Genomic DNA, 12,946 nt, shown 5'->3' on the forward strand with positions numbered 1-12,946 from the left:
ACTTGTGCAAAATACATAAAGAATGCTTAATTTCAATGATCAAAACGACATTTTAAAAATAAGCAAAACATTTTTTAAGATACAATATGATAACTTTATTCAGGAGATAATAAAATATGATACAGGGCTGACACTGACACACAGCCATGCATAAAAATTATATAAATCTGCTTGCTAGATTTTCCAGAAGAGGCCCAGTCATTACAAACAAGAAAGAAAAACCAGGAGGTTGCCTAAATGCGCTCTTTCAAGCAAATGCAAACGTTTCCACACTCCCTTGTAGCAAAGGCAGCCCCAGGTGAAGGTGGTCCTACTAGCAGGAAGATTAGGAGGCAGCAGCTGTGCAGAAGCCATGCTTCCTGGCTCTGCCAGAGCTCAACGGTAGGCCTTGTTGAACTCCTGGAGGGCCTACCGCTTCTCAGTTGCCTGCTTGAGTAGAGTGGACTCTTCTCACCAGCCTGTCAAACTCCTCCCCAAGTATTTCATAGGAGTTCAGGACCTGTCTTGACTTCTCCATGTGCTGCTCCTGTAGGTGAATGGCTCCTTCCAAACGGTCCCTAATCAGACAATGAACTTCCACTTTCTCAGCAGTGTGTCGGACAAAATCTTTATCTCCTCCATCCTCGGCTTAAGGATCATAGCAGCGCACTTGACTTCCAGGTACTGGGCATTGATGTGGTCTAACTCTGAGTGGGTCTTCAGCCAGTGTTCCTGAGGAAGCCTCGGCAGCAAAGTGAGGCAGCGGAGAAGCACCTGGGAGTAGGTGGACTCTTCTTCTCCAGCAGCACCATCTGCTCCTTTTGCTGGCTGTTGGCATCCTGGCACTGCTGCTCCCTACCCACTAGGACCTCTGCAAGTTTCCACACCTTTGCTGTCTTCATGGTTTCACTGTCAGCATCTGAATTGGGATCATAGTACCAGAGCAGAGTGAAACATTTCTTCTTGGGCTGCTCCTCCACTTCTTGCTGTAGCAGAGCCTTCATCCAAACAAAATCCTCTGAGAGTGGCATGGATTCCAGAAGGTCTGCTTTCTCCAGCTCTAGCAGTGAAGGTATCTCCCTCTCCTGGCTAGGACCTAAGAGCCACGTCAGTTCCGTTATGAGTAGCCGCTGTTCAAGGGTCTCAAGAAACTTTTTGTCCTCAGAAGTTAAATTTGTGTCTTTTATCTTCACACAGGCAACTCTTGAATAACTCCATGTAAAATCTCAGACCTCAGCCATGTTGTCTTACGCAGTCAAACTTCCTTCCATGCCTTGTTGAAGTATTTCCATCCTTTTTCCAGGTGAGCAGAAATCCCTGAATGCCTTTTGATTTTCTTGGGATTCTAATACTGGGGCAGCTGAAGCTCTTAAGAGGGTGCCAAGAGCCTCGGGTGGGGCGGGCTGGCCAGCAGCGTCTGTCTACACCCAGGACCCATCCCGCGCGGGGGCTCCAGAAAGCGCTCCGGAACCTCTCATTCGGACCCACCACAGGGGCTAGGGGAAGCCAGGCCCAGGAGGACCACACTTGGAAGGCCCTCGGGGAAGGGGAAGGGGCAGCAAAACATTTTAATAGACAACTCACCAAAGTAGATATGCAGCTAGCAAATAAGCACATTTTAAAATATTCAAGATCATTAGTCATTAGAAAAAATGCAAATACTCACCCAACTAGAATGGTAAAATTTCTAAACGCTCACCATTCCAAGTTTTGGCAAGTTATATGGAGGAATGGGAGCTCATATACATTGCTGGTGGGAATGTAAAATTGTATAGTCATTTCTGGCATATAAATAGACTGTAGAGTTAAACATATTCGTACTTACCATACAGCCTAGAAAATCTACTGTTTGTTTTTACTCAAGAGAAATAAAAACATAAGTCAACTCAAAGACACATACTTAACTGTTTATAGAAGTTTTACTTATAGCTCCAAACTTGAAACAATTCAAATTTCTACCAATCAGGAATATTTTTAATTAGACATAATTTTAAAGAAAAGAGTTTAGACCTGACTAGAAAGCCTGAAATCACATGTTTTTCTCTGACTTTATAGTCATACCTAAATGTCATAATGGCCCATTAAAAAGCTTTAAATTTAAAAGGTACCTGTCTAGGGCCAATTATTACCACTATCTCAAAGGGCGGATAATGAGGCTGGAACCATGAGATTTACTCTTTCTCCTCCTCCTTCTCGGTAATTACTGTACACAAGGCACAGTGTTAAAATCAATTTTAAGTTTATGGCCTCCAAACAGATGCAAACTCCATATCGTTTTTAGAGCAAGGCTTTCCTATGTTTCTCTCACATGTCTTGATAGGAAGAAATGTTTTCAAGCAGACATCCATTTCTAGGTCTCTGTAGGAAAATCCTGGCTTATTCAACAAGGTTTGAATAACCAAGTGCCCCGGTCAGAGCTGCTTTCCTTATTTGTGCACAACAGTTAAGCAGCATCTTCTGAATTATCTTGCAAAATCATGTATTAGGCTATTCTAGAATTGCTATAAAGAAATACCTGAGACTGGATAATTCATAAAGTAAATAGATTAATTGGTTCATCATTCTGCATGCTGTACAGGAAGCATGGTGCTATAATCTGCTTGGCTTCTAGTGAAGCCTTGGGGAGCTCACAATCATGACAGAAGGCAAAGGGAGAAAAGGCATGTCACACAGTGAAAGCAAGAACAAGCAAGAGAGAATGTGGTGTGTGTCGGGGGGTGCCACACACTTTTAAACAACCATATCTCATGTGAGCTCAGAGCAAAAGCTCGCTTATCACCAAGGGAATAACCCAAACCATTCATGAGGGATCCACCTCCACGATCCAAATACCTCCCACCAGGCTCCACATCCAACACTGGAAATTACAATTCAACGTGAGATCTGGGTGGGAACAAATACCCAAACCATATTATTCCACCCTTGGCCCCACCCAAACCCCATGTTCTTCTTACATTGCAGAGTATAATTATGCCTTCCCAATAGTCCCCCAAAGCCTTTCCCCCTGCAAAGTCTTAACTCATTCCAGCATTAACTCAAAAGTCCCAAGTCCCAAGTTCAAAGTCTCATCTAGAGCTGAGCTGAGTTTCTTACCATCTATAGAGCCTGTAAAATAAAAAAAAACAAGTTATTTACTCCCAAGATACAATGGGAGTATAGACATTGTAAACATACCCTTCCAAAAGGGAGAAATTGGTCAGAAGAAAGGAGCTACAGGCCTCACACAAGTTCAAAATGCAGAAGGGCAGTAATTAAATCTTAAAGCTCCAAAATAATCTTCTTGGACTCCATATCCCACATTCAAGGCACACTGGTGCAAGGCGCGGGCTTCCAAAGCCCCTATTTCCAGAAGATATTTCCACCTCTGTGTCTTTGAAGGTTTCAGAACTCCAGGCTGCTCTTACAGGTTGTTGAGTGCCTGTGGCTTTTCCAGGTGCTGGGTGCAAGCTGCTGGTGGATCTACCATTCTAGGGTATGGAGGGCCATGGCCCCTTTCTCACAGCTGCACTAGGCAGGGTTCTAGTGGGGATTTTGTGTGGGTGCTCCAACCCCATATTTCCTCTTGGCACTGTCCAGTACAAGTTCTTCTATGGGGGTGTTATGCCCAGACCGTTTATTCCCCGAAGAAGACCACCAGAGTCCAGAGTCAAAGCTAAGCAGCAAGGATCTTTATTACAGGTTCGAACCTGGAACTCTCCCTCGCTCGCGAAACGAGACGGGCAGGAGAGCTCCCCCACTGAGCTCCGAGCAGTGTTATATAGTCTAAGAAAAGTGGGCATAGAGTTATTATACAAATCAGATATATGATTGGCTAGTGTTTGAACAAGGCGATTTGGCTAACTATGATTGGTTCCCGCCATTTCTGATATTTCAGTTCAACCTTTGAGGCGGGAGAGCAGGTTTATGGCAGCAAGAGTTTATCTTACTTAAACACGTCTTGTGACCTTGCCTCAGAACTTACAAAATCTCTGGTATGTGCAAAACAAAATATCTGGTACGTGCAGAAAAACAGGTGCTCACAGAACTTATGAAATCTCTGGTATGTGCAAAGATTAGAGAGCAGAACAAAAGGGTGTAGCGGGGGGGGGGGGTGGCGGGTACACATCTATCTTTGTGTCCTTTCAGGGGCTCTGCCCCTGAGGCAGGCTTCTACCTGGGCATCCAGACTTTTCCACACATTCTCTGAAATCTGATGGAGGGTGCCAAGCCTCATTCACTCTTGCACACTGTGTACCCACAGACTTAACACCAGATGGAAGTTGCCGAGGCTTGCAGCTTGCAACCTCTAAAGCCATGGCCCAAGCTGTACCTGGGCCCCTTTGAGCCACAGCTGGAGCTGGAGTGGCCAGAATGTGGGGAGCAGAGTTCTGATGCTGCACAGGACAGCAGAGCCCTGGGCCTGGCCCATGAAACCATTTTTCCCTCCTAGGCCTCTGGGTTTGTGAGGTAAGGGCCTCCTGTGAAGGTCTCTGAAATGCCTTTGAGGCCTTTTCCCCATTGTCTTGGAAATTAGCACTTGGTTCTTTTTTAATTACACAACCATCTCTAGCAAGTGGTTGCTCCACTGCCTGCTTGAATTCCTTTTCTGAAAAAGCTTCCTTTCTCTGTCACATGGCTAGGCTGCAAATTTTTCAAATGTTTATGCTCTGCTTCCTGTTTAAATACAAATTCCAACTTTAAGTCTTTTTTTTTTTTTTTTGCTCCCACATCTGAGCACAGGTTGTTAGAAACAGCCAGGCCATTTCTTGAATGCTTTGCTGCTTAGAAATTTTTACCCCCAGATATCCTAAATTATCATTCTGAAGTTCAAACTTCCACATTTTCAAGTATCTTTATAGCAATGCCCCACTCCTCAGTACCAATTTTCTGTACTAGGCCATTCTTGCATCACTATTAAAAAATATGTGAGACTTGGGTAATTGTTAAAGAAAAGAGGTCTAATTGGCTCATGGTTCTGCAGCTTTGCAGGAAGCCTGGTGCTGGCATCTGGTTGACTTGTAGTGAAGCTTCAGGGAGATCACAATCATGGCATAAGATGAAGGAGGAGTAGGCACATTACATGGCAAAAGCAGGAATGAGAGAGAGAGGGAGTGTGTGGAGGAGGGGGCGGGGGGATACCACACCCTTTTAAACAACCAGATCTCATGTAAACTCAGAGCAAGAGCTTGGTTATCACCAAGGGGGTGGCCCAAGCCATTCATGAGAGATCTGCCGCATGCCCCATGATTCACCTTCCACCAGGTCCCACCTTCAACATTGAATATTACAATTCAACATGAAATTTAGGCAAGAACAAATATCCAGACCATATCAAACCAAGCAGCAGACAACATGAGAGCAAGTTAGGAAGCAGGGCTTTCTTTTGATGTGTTAACATAAAAACCCGGTACCTAAAGTGGAGAAATCTCTTATTTTCTGCCAAACACACCCCCACACACCATGCGTGGGAATATGCACAAATACACACACTTGCAGTGCCTTCAATACAAAATTCTCCCTTGAGGCAAAATCTTTTGTCATTAGCTGATCCAATGATGAAAAGCTATTTGGTATCGACCTAATAAAACCTTCAAATGAAACCAGCATAATAACTGTCAGAGTTTCTATATTGAATGTAACTTGAGGAGTTTCTCTGATCCTAGCATAGTCAACCTGCTTACATACAGAAGGCAAGTAAAATTTAATGAATTGAAATGGCCAATGCACTTTTTGTTGAAGCACAGGATAAAAAAATGATTTACTGTTTCTGTTTCTATGGCTACATCCTATATCTCATCATTGCAGGGTTAGAAAATGGTTAGCAAAAATCTAATTTGTGGATTTCTGTACTTCCTTGAGTCCAAAAAACTCTTGCTAGCTAGACTTTGGAGCACAAGAAAAATATAATGTGTCTTTTATACCAATTTTTCCCAACTTTTTTACATTTTATGTTGTGTGTATTTTAACCATTTCTAAGTGTCAGTTTAGTGACATTAAATACATTCATATTGTTGCAAAACCATCATCACTATCCATCTCCAAAACTCTTATCATCTTGCAAAACTGAAACTTTATACCCATTAAACAATAACTTTCCATTTCCCCTTTGCCCAGCCCCTGGCAAGAGCCATCTACTCTGTCTCTATAATTGTGATGACTCTAAGTACTTTATCATATAATTGCAATCATACAGTGTTTGTCCTTTTGTGATTGGCTTATTTTGCTTAGCATAATGTCTTCAAGTTTCATCTATGTTATAACATATATCAGAATTTCATTCCTTTCTAAGGCTGAAAATATTTCACTGTATGTGTGTACCGTTATTTTTTTTATCTGTTCATCCATCCATTGAATTCTGGGTTGCTTCCACATTTTAGCAACTGCAAATACTGCTGCTGTGAACATTAATGTACAAATACTTCTTTGAGACTCTGTTTTCAATTTGGGGGCGGCATACGTCCAAAAGTGAAATTGTTCGATCACATGGTAATTCTATTTTTTATTTTTTGAGGAACGGCCATGTTATTGTTTTTCACAACAGCTGTGCCATTTCACATTCCTACCAACAGTTCACAAGGGTTCCAATTTCTCCACAACCTTACCAATGCTTATTTTCTGTGTGTTTGGCTGAGAGTGTGTGTGTGTGTGTGTGTGTGTGTGTGTGTTTACAGTAGCTGTCCTAAAGGGTGTAATGGTATCTTATTACAGTTTTGATGTGCATTTTCCTAATAATTAGATGTTGAGCATTTTTTAAGTGCTTATTGCCCAATTGTATCTTATTTGGAGAAATGTATATTCTGATCCTTTGCCCATTTTTGAATAGAGTTGCTTATCTTCTTGTTCCTGTCTTTTAGGAGTTCTCTATATATTCTTGATATTAATCTCTTATCAGGTGTATACTTTGTAAATGTTTTTCTATTCTGGGTTGCCTTTTTACTCAATAGTGTCTTTTTTTATTTTTTGTGGGCACATAGTAAGTGAGTGTATATATTTATTGGGTACATAAGATATTTTGATACAGTCATGTGATGTGAAATAAGCACGTCATGGAGAATGAGGTATCTGTCCCCTCAAGCATTTATCCTTTGAGTTACAAACATTCCAATGACACTCTTTATTTTAAAATATACAATTATTATTGATTGTAGTCACTCTGTTGTGCTGTCAAATAGTAGATCTTATTCATTCTATTTTTTGTAACCTGTTAACCATCCCCAGCTTCCCCCAGGCCCCCACTACCCTTTCTACTCTCTCTCTTCATGAGTTCAATTGTTTTGATTTTTAGATCCCATAAATGAAAGAGAACTTATTTATCTTTCTGTGCCTGGCTTATTTTACTTAACGTAATGATCTCCAGTTCCATCCATGTTGTCGCAAATGACAGAATCTGATTCTTTTGTATGGCTAAATAGTACTCCATTGTGTATATGTACCACATTTTATCCATTCATCTGTTGATGGACACTTAGGTTGCTTCCAAATCTTGGCTATTGTAAACAGAGCTGCAACAAACACAGGAGTTCTGATATCTCTGTGATATACTGATTTCCTTTCTTTGGGGTGTATACTCAGCAGAGAATTTGCTGAATCGTATGGTAGCTCAATTTATTTTTTTGCGTTTTTTGAGGAACCTCCATACTGTTCTCCATAATGGTTGCACTAATTTACATTCCCACCAATGGTGTACAAGGGTTCCCTTTTCTCCACATGCTCGCCAGCATTTGTTCTTGCCTGTAATTTGGATATAAGCCACTTTAACTGGGGTGAGATGATATCTCATTGTAGTTTGATTTGCTTTTCTCTGATGATGAATGAGGCTGAGCACTGTTTCATATGCCTGTCTGACATTTGTATGTCTTCTTTTTAAAAATATCTATTCAAATCTTTAGCCCATTAATTAGATTGTTAGATTTCTTCCTATAGAGTTGTTTCAGCTCCTTATATATTCAGCATATTAATCCCTGGTCAGATAGGTAGTTTGGAAATATTTTCTCCCATTTTGTGGGTTGTCTCTTCACTTTGTTGATTGTATCCTTTGCTGTGCAGAAGCTTTTTAACTTGATGTGATCCCATTTGTTCATGTTTGACAAGGGTCCAATTTCATTCTTCTGCATATGGATATCCAGTTTTCCCAGCACCATTTATTGAAGAGCTCATAGGTTAACTCAATTTGTTTGCAAATATCCTTTTCTATTCTGGGTTGCCTTTTTACTCTGTTGATAGTGTCATTTTTATTTTTATTTTTATGAGTACATAGTGTATATATTTATGGGGTACATGAAATGTTTTGATACAGGCATACAATGTGAAATAAGCACATCATGGAGAATGGGGTATCCATTCTCTCAAGCACTGTCTCTGCCCCAGTGTATGTTCTTGGCACCTTTGTGAAAAATGAGTTCACTCTAGGTATGTGGATTTGATTCTGAGTTCTCTAGTCTGCTCCAATTATGTATGTATCTGTTTTTATGCCAATACCATGCTGTTATGGTTAAAACAGCTCTGTAGTATACTTTGAAGTCTGGTAATGTGATTCCTCCAGTTTTGTTCTTTTTGCTCGGGATAGCTTTGGGTATTCTGGGTCTTTTGTGGTTCCATATAAATTTTATAATAGGATTGTTTATTCATTTCTGTGAACAATGCCACTGGTATCTTGATAGGGATTGCATGAAATCTGTAGATTGCTTTGGGTAGTACAGACATTTAAACAATATTGATTCTTCCAATCCAGGAACATGGAATACTTTTCCATTTTTTGGTGTTCTCTTCAATTTCTTTCATCAATGTTTTATAGTTTTCATTATAGAGATATTTCACTTCTTTGGTTATGTTAATTCCTAGGTATTCAATTTTATGTGTGGCTATTGTAAATGAGATTACCTTTTTTCATTTCTTTTTTACATTGTTCACTGTTGGCAAATAGATATGTTACTATTTTTGTATGTTGATTTTGTTAATCTGCAAACAAGGATAATTTTATTTCTTCCTTTCCAATTTGGATGCCCTTTTTATCTTTATCTTGTCTAATTGATCTAACTATGAATGCAATTACTATATTGAATAACACTGGTGAAAGTGGACATCCTTGTCTTGTTCAGGATAGAGGAAAGGCATTCCAATTTTCCCCATTCACTATAATACTAGCTGTAAGTATGTCATATATGGCTTTTATTGTATTGAGGTGTGTTCCTTCTAGTCCCAGTTTTTCGAGGGTTTTTATTATGAAGGGGTGTTGAATTTTATCAAATGCTTTTTCAACATCAGTTGAAATGATCATATGGTTTTTGTCCTTAATTCTGTTGATATGATGTATCACGTTGATTGATTTACGTATGTTGAATCATCCTTACATCCCAGGGATAAATCTCACTTGGTCATGATGAATAATCTTTCTCATGTATTGTTGAATTTACATGTTTTTCGCTAGTATTTCATTGAGGATTTTTGCATTAATATTCATCAGAGATATTGGCCTGTAGTTTTCTTTGTCTGGTTTTGTTATCAGGGCAATACTGGCTTGTAGCCACATAGAATAAATTTGAAAGTATTCCCTCATCCTCTATTTGTTAAAATAGTTTGAGTAGGATTAGTATTAGATTTTCTTTAAATATTTGGTAGAATTCAGCAGAAAGGCCATCAGGTCCCAGGCTTTCCTTTATTGGGATGCTTTTTATTATGGCTTTGATCTCATTACATGTTATTGGTCTGTTCAGGTTTTTTATTTCTTCATGGTTCAAACTTAGTAGGTTGTATCTATCTAGGAATTTGTCCATTTCTAGATTTTCCAATGTATTGCTATATAGTTGCTCATAGTAGTTACTAACAATCCTTTCAATTTCTGTGCTATCAGTTGTAATGTCTGCATTTGCATTTTTGATTTATGTGGATCTCCTTTTTTTCTTAGTCTGGCTAAAGGTTTGTCAATTTTGTTTAACTTTTCAAAAAACCAACTTTTGTTTCATTGATGTGTTCTATCCTTTTATTTCAATTTCATTTATTTCTGTGCTGATCTTTATTATTTCTTCTCTTCTGTTAATTTTGTGTCTGGTTTGCTCTTGCTTTACTAGTTTTTGCAATGCATCATTAGGTTATTTAAAGGTTTTCCTTTTTATGATGTAGGTACTTATAGCTATAAACTTCTCTTTTAGTACTGTTTTTGCTGTATCCCATAGGTTTTGGCATGTTGTGTCTCCATTTTCATTTGCCTCAGAACATTTTTCAACTTTGTTCTTAATTTCTTCATTGAACCACTGATCATTCAGGAGCATATTGTTAAATTGCCATGTATTGGTAAAGTTTCCAAAATTCCTCTTGTTGTTCATTTCTAGTTTGATTCCATTGTGTTCAAAGAAGATGCTTGATATTATTTCAGTTCTTTTGAATGTCTTAAGACTTGCTTTGTGACCTAACATATGGTCTATCCTTGAGAATGATCTATGTGCTGAGAAAAAGAATGTATATTCTGCAGTTCTTGGATGAGATGTTCTGTAAATAGCTATTAGATCCATTATGTTTATATTACAGATTAAGTCTGATGTTTCTTTGTTGATTTCCTGTTTGAAATATCTGTCCATTGCTGAAAGTGAGGTTATAAAATCTCCAACTATTTTAATATACGGGCCTATCTCTCTCTTTATTTCTAATATTTCCTTTGTATATATAGGTGCTCCAGTGTTAGGTGCATATATATTTAAAATTGTTATATTCTCTTGCTGAATTGAACTCTTTATCATTATATAGTGATCTTCTTTGTCTCTTCTTATAGTTTTTGTCTTAAAATCTATTTTTTCTGATACAAGTATGGTGACTCTCTGTTTGGGGTTCCCCTGGCATTGAATATCATTTTCCGTCCCTTTATTTTCAGTCTATGTGAAATGTGCTTCTTGTAGTCAACAGATCAATGGGTCTTATTTTTTTCATCCATCCCTAGTTTATATCTTTTGATTGGAGAGTTTAGTCAAGTTATGTTTAATATTATTATTAATAAATAATGACTTATTTCAGACTGCCATTTTGTTATTTGTTTTCTGGTTCTTTTGTGGTCTTCTCTCCCTTCTTTCTTTCATTTATATTTTCCTCTAGTGAAGATGATTTTCTCTGATAATATAATTTAGTTTCTTGCTTTTTATTTTTTTGTGTATCCATTGTATATATATTTTTTTGTTTCGGGTTACCATAAGGCTTGCAAACACCAGCCTGCAAATAACCCATTATTTTAACCTGGTAATAATTTAACAATATTTTCATAAATAAGCAAAAAGAAAATGAATAAAAACTCAATGCCTTACCTTTGTCCCCTGCTTTTTAACTTTTTCTTGTTTCTATTTATATCTTATTATACTGACTATGTCTTGGAAAGTTGTAGTTATTATTTTTGATTGGTTCATCACTTAATCTTTCCACATAGGATAAGAGTAGTTTATACATCACAGCTATGGTGTTATAATATTTTGTGTTTTTCTGTCTACTTATTATTACCAGTGAGTTTTGTACCTTCAGGTGATTATTTATTGCTCATGAATGTTCTTTACTTTCTGCCTGAAGTACTCTCTTTAGCATTTCTTGTAGGACAGGTCTGGTATTGATGAAATCCCTCAGCTTTTGTTTGTCTGGGAAAAATATTTATTTGTCCTTCATGTTTGAAGGGTATTTTTGCTGGCCATCCTATCTTAGGGTAAAAGTTTTTTTCTTCCCTCAGCATTTTAAATATGTCATGCCACTTTATCCTGGCCTGTAAGATTTCTACTGAAAAGTCTGCTGCCAGATGTATTGGAGCTCCATTGTATGTTATTTTTTTTTTTTTTTCCTCTTGCTGCTTTTAGGATTCTTTTGTTTAATCCTTAACCTTTGGGAGTTTGATTATTAAATGCCTTCAGGGGAGTCTTCTTTGGATTAAATCTGTTTGGCATTTTATAACCTTTTTGTACTTGGATATTATTATCCCATTGAATTAATGTTCTATCCCTATCTCTTTCTCTACCTCCTCTTTAAAGTTAATAACTCTTAGATTACCCTTTTGAGGATGTTTTCTAGATCCTGTAATTGTGCTTCATTATTTTTTTTTCTTTTGTCTCTTCTGACTGTATATTTTCAAATAGCCTGTCTTCAAGCTTAACTATTCTTTCTTCTGCTTGATCAATTCTGCTATTAAAAGACACTGATGTATTCTTCAGTATGCCAATTGGATTTTTCAGCTCCAGAATTTCTGCTTGATTCTTTTTAATTATTTCATTATATTTGGTAAGTTTATTTGATAGCATTCTGAATTCCTTCTCCGTGTGATCTTGACATTTTTTGTTTTCTCAAACAGCTATTTTGAATTCTCTGTCTTAAAGATCACATAGCTCTGTTTCTACAGGTTTAGTCCCTCATGCCTTATTTAGTTCATTTGGTGGGGTCATGTTTTCCCAGATGGTGTTAATGCTAGTCAATGTTCTTTGGTGTCTGGACATTGAAGAGTTAGGTATTTATGGTAGTCTTCACTGTCTGGGCTTATTTGTAGCTGTCCTTCTTGGGAAGTTTTTCCAGATATTTGAAGGTACTTGTGATCTAAGAGGTATCTGCTTTAAAGTGCACCCCAAGCCCAATAATACTGTGGGTCTTGCAGATGTATAGAGGCACTGCCTTGATGGTCTTGGACAAAATCCAGGGTAATTTTCTGGGTTACCAGAGACCCTTGTTCTCTTACTCTACTTTCTCCCAAACATATAGAGTTTCTCCCTGTTCTGAATCACCTAAAGCTTGGGGTGGAGTGACACAAGTACCCCTCTGGCCACCACTGTTATGACTGCACTGGGTCAGACCTGAAGCCAGCACAGCACTGGGTCTCACACAAGGCCTGCTGTAACCACTCCCTGGCTGCTGCCTATGTTTGCTTAAGGCCCTGGGGCTCTACAATTAGCAGGTGGCAAAGCCAGCCAGGCCTGTGTTTGTCTCTTCAGGGTGGTGAGGTCCCTAGGCCTCAGGTGGGTCCAGAGGTGCTGTCTTG

At 38.6% G+C, this 12,946-nt stretch overlaps 1 protein-coding gene and 1 pseudogene across 2 annotated transcripts in view; one reads left to right on the forward strand and one right to left on the reverse strand.

Annotated features, from left to right (window-relative positions):
• Nucleotides 1-12,946, forward strand: part of GORAB (golgin, RAB6 interacting) — a 440,445-nt gene that overhangs the window by 182,489 nt on the left and 245,010 nt on the right. The window contains exon 1 of one of the 2 annotated variants that reach the window (XM_065523850.1): nucleotides 1,191-1,282. The exons of the other annotated variant lie outside the window; for it this stretch is intronic. The gene's annotated coding sequence lies outside the window, so the exon portion shown is untranslated. Of the gene's footprint in view, nucleotides 1-1,190; nucleotides 1,283-12,946 lie in introns of those variants that run through there. 2 annotated transcript variants of the gene reach the window in all.
• Nucleotides 200-4,274, reverse strand: LOC102132949 (HAUS augmin-like complex subunit 4 pseudogene; annotated as a pseudogene).

Source organism: Macaca fascicularis, chromosome 1 (assembly GCF_037993035.2).
Source record: "Macaca fascicularis isolate 582-1 chromosome 1, T2T-MFA8v1.1".
In the NCBI taxonomy this organism is placed as follows: domain Eukaryota; kingdom Metazoa; phylum Chordata; class Mammalia; order Primates; family Cercopithecidae; genus Macaca; species Macaca fascicularis.